This window comes from Gossypium hirsutum, chromosome D07 (genome assembly GCF_007990345.1).
Source record: "Gossypium hirsutum isolate 1008001.06 chromosome D07, Gossypium_hirsutum_v2.1, whole genome shotgun sequence".
Classification (NCBI taxonomy): domain Eukaryota; kingdom Viridiplantae; phylum Streptophyta; class Magnoliopsida; order Malvales; family Malvaceae; genus Gossypium; species Gossypium hirsutum.
In genome coordinates, this window is record NC_053443.1 from 12,527,811 (window position 1) to 12,532,138 (window position 4,328).

Sequence of the window (4,328 nt, forward strand, 5' to 3'; positions counted from 1 at the left end):
TTGAAAGTATAAAAAGGGTAATAAATAAATAGATAAATAGATAATAATAAAATAGTAATAATAATGAAGGAAAAAATAAAATAAATAATCGATGAACGAAAATAAAAAATTAAAATATAAAAAATGAAGGAATAATAAATAAATTAATGCAAGGATTAAAATAAAATAAATGAATAAAATAAAATGAATAATGAATAAATAAACAAGTAAATAAATAAATAAAGGAAATAAAATATAAAAAAAAAGCTTAATTGTAACTTAAATGAAATTAAAAGGACAAATTGAATAAAGTAAATAACAAAGGGGCCAAAATGTAATGCGCGGAAAAAAGAAGGGGTCGAATGGAAAATATTCCCAACCCCATTAGACGCGCCGTTTAAAGAGGGATCAAAATGAAAAAAACAAAATTAAAGGGAAAAATTTTAAAAAGGAAAAAAAGGAAATAGGACTGGATTGGAAACCACCTAAAAAGCGGAAGGACCAAAGGCACAATTAGACCTCCTATCAAAAACACGCAGATCCTATTAAAGGGTCAGGTCGGATTGGCATTTCAAGATGCCTTGAAACGTAGTCGTTTAGTGCCAGCTATATAAGTAAAAAAAACCCAAAAAAACCATTTTAAAACCTTTAAAAAAAACACTTAGCCTTTTTTTTATTTTCTCTCCAGCCCTTTTGGTCCGGCCATCAGGTTCGGCTAGGCCCACGGTGGCCGCCGGTTTCTGACGACGGGCTCCGCCGTTCCTAGTGGTCAAAAAACGCAAAAAAAATGGCCCTTTTTTAGCCTTTTGACCCTTCCAAACTAAAGGTGATCATGGGTTGGGCTACTCGGCCTGGCCCGACGGTCCGCCCGAAAAATGGGAGAGTTCGAGTAAAAATATAAGCCCGAAATATGGGTTTGGGCAAAAAAACGAGGCCTGTTTAGAAAACAGGCCGGGCCTCGGGTAAAACTTTTTTGGCCCGGACCCGAATTATATATTAAATATATATTTTTTTATTTTTAATCAAATATACTTTTTAACTTTCATGTTTAACTTTTTTTATGCTATTTTGGTGTTGTAAAATTTAATATGGGCCGGGCCGGGCCGGGCCAGGCTCGGGCTTAGCAATTTTCTTTCGGGCCGGGCTTGGACAAATTTTTAGGCCCATGTTTCAAGCCAGGACAGGACAGGCCAGGGCCTAGAAAACGGGCCTAAATTTTTGTCTGGACCAGACTCGAACCCGGCTCGGGCCGACCCATGATCACCTCTACTCCAAACCCAGATTTGAGATTGCTTTTTAAAAAAAACCGTCAAAATAGCATAAATCTCTTGAGAACCTTTCGGTTTTCTGAGTTTTCGAAAACCCCTATGCTCGAAAGATGTCATCTTTCATCGGAGATGACTGTCTTCGGCCACTTACGGCGGCAAAATGCGAAGAGCCCGGTAGGTTTTCAACCATTTTTTCATTTTTATTTTATTTTTTGTTTTTTTATGAAATAAATTCGTAAAAAAATAAAAGAAAAAAATCACCTTTTGGATTTTTGAATTTTGTTTTGATTACTCTCTTGTCTGTAAAAATACATGTAGTTGTTATGGCTTTTATAGTCGAATTACAACACTGTATGTTACTATTTTTTTGTATTTTCTTTACTTTTTCCACTGCTTTGCGTGTTTGTGCTTGCATCTGTCCTTGGTCTTCCCTTTTTTACAGGTGTCCCTGGAGAGTCAATGGAGGTGGTGGCAGAGGGAGTGTCAGACGGCACGCCTGCCGACGTGGCGAGGCTGCGGCGCGAAGAGGGGCTAAGGTTTCTAATTTTTTTTAAGTTTTTGGGCTTTTAGGGTTTTTAATTCGGGCTTGTAATTTGGGTTGATGTTTTATTTGTAAATGGACTTTGGACTTTTTATTTATTATATTTTTGGTTTAATCCTTTTTGTTTTATTTGTAATTTGGGCCCTAGATAAATTGGCCTATTAAAGTTGTCCCTCTTTGCTCATTGTCGTGTAACGAGAATAGATCAAAGACTTGAAAAAAGCCAATTTTGCCTGGTCTTACCGAATCTCGACTTCTTTGGTGCTCCTGTTTTTCAAGTAGCTTCATTTTAACCTACTACAACTTCAAAGGTATAGGCTTTGTCGCTTCAATCTGCTCCACTGCAACTTCAGGGAGATAAGATTAGTTGCTTCAAACGGTTCCATTACAACTTCAGAGAGATTAGATTCACTATCTTCAATATTCTCCATTGCAACTTCAGGGAGATAAGATTCACTATCTTCAATCTGCTCCACTACAACTTCAGGGAGATGAGACTCGCTATGGTAGATTTAATCCGACCTACTGCAACTTCAGAGGTATAGGATTTGTCACTTCAATCTACTCCACTGCTACTTAAGGGAGATAAGACTTGTAACTTCTATCTGCTCCACTGTAACTCCAGGGAGATAAGATTTGTAACTTGTAGCTTTAATCTATTCTACTACAACTTCAGGGAAATAAGATTTGCTATCTTCAATCTGCTCTACTGCAACTTCAGGAAGATAAGATTTGTTGTTTTAATCTGCTCCTCTACAACTTCAGGGAGATAAGATTTGTGGCTTTAATCTGCTCCACTGCATCTTTAGTGAGATAAGATTCGCCATGATGACTTCAATCCGTCCCACTGCAACTTCAGGGGTATAAGATTTGTGGTTTCACTAATCTGTTACACCGTTCTCTGAGAACACGACCTGTAGAATCCATTTCGTGGGTAGATATTTATGCCAAGCGTTAGGATGTCATGACCAGAATGAATCAAATGCTTGAAATATTACTAGTCAATTAATCTTTATTTCAATGAAAAATGCTTGAAAAAGATTGTAACAATGGGCAAGGTTAAAATTTATTGGGAGCAAAGCCCGAAATGAATAGAATAATCAAAATAGAAAACGTTGCTAAAATACCAAATGAATAAGATGAAACTAAGTGCCCTAGATATCATAGCATGAGCTTCTTCGCACTAACTTCTCAAGGACCTTTTTGAGCCTGATATGTGTTTAGGAGATCCAAAGTACTTCTTTGATGTCCTAAGATGTAACGTTCTTCCTTCTGAGAAGACCTGACCGTCACATATTCAATCTAAATTTGAGCTGCCCTTTCTTGGGTTTTCAACTCAAAACCCTTTTAATCTCAGGGTTTCCTTTGCGAGTTTTCGCATTGGCCTCTCCTTTTTCCTTTTTTTCAGGTGAAGTATTTCTTGATTGAGTCTAACTTCACAGGATTAGGCAGATTTTAACCATCCATCTTAGTCAAAATCAACACTCCTCTAGAAAAAGTCTTATTTACCACATTAGGTCATTCCCAATTCGGCATCCATTTCCCTCTGAAATCCTTTTGTATGGGCATAATCTTTTTCAATACTAGGTCCCCTTCATGGAATTCTCTAGGGCGAACATTTTTGTCATAAGCTCACATCATTCACTTTTGGTACATTTGACCATGACGGATAGCTTTTACCCTCTTCTCATCAATCAAATTCAGCTAATCATATCGGGATTGAATCCATTCTGCTTCATCTAACTTCAACTCTACTGAAACTAGGAGAGAAGGAATCTCTACTTCAATGGGCAAAACCGTTTCCATTCCATAAACCAATGAGAAAAGCGTTTCCCCGGTGGGGGTCTTGACAGATGTTCGATAAGCGTAGAGGGCAAATGGTAATTTTTCATGCTAATATTTATAAGTCTTAGTTATTTTCCCACAATATTCTTAATGTTCTTATTGGCCGCCTCCACTGCACCATTCATTTTTGGGCGATATGGTGACAAGTTGTGGTGTTTGATATTGAATCGACTACAGACCTCCACTATAGTGCTGGTGTTCAAGTTCAATGCATTATCAGATATAATCTTTTCTGGCATCCCATACCGATATATGATATCTTTCTTCAAGAATTTGTTGACTGTTGAGTTCCTAACATTGGCGTAAGAAATGGCTTCTACCCACTTGGTGAAGTAATCAATGACTACGAAAATGAATCGATACCCATTGGAAGCTTTTGGCGAGATCGGCCCAATGACATCCATGCTTCACATAGAGAAAGGCCATGGAAAAGTCATAACATGAAGAGGTGAAAGAGGTACATGAATTTTTTCTTCATAAATTTCTCACTTATGGCATCTCTTGGCATAATTGATACAATCCCCTTCCATGGTGGACCAACAATACCGGAATCTCATGATTTGCCTGGCCATTGTAAAACCATTAGCATGCATTCCGCAAACGCCCTCATGGACTTCTTCTAAAATTCTTTTAACCTCAACAGCTTCCACACATCTTAGAAGAACCTGGTCCTTTCTTCTTTTGTAAAGGATCTC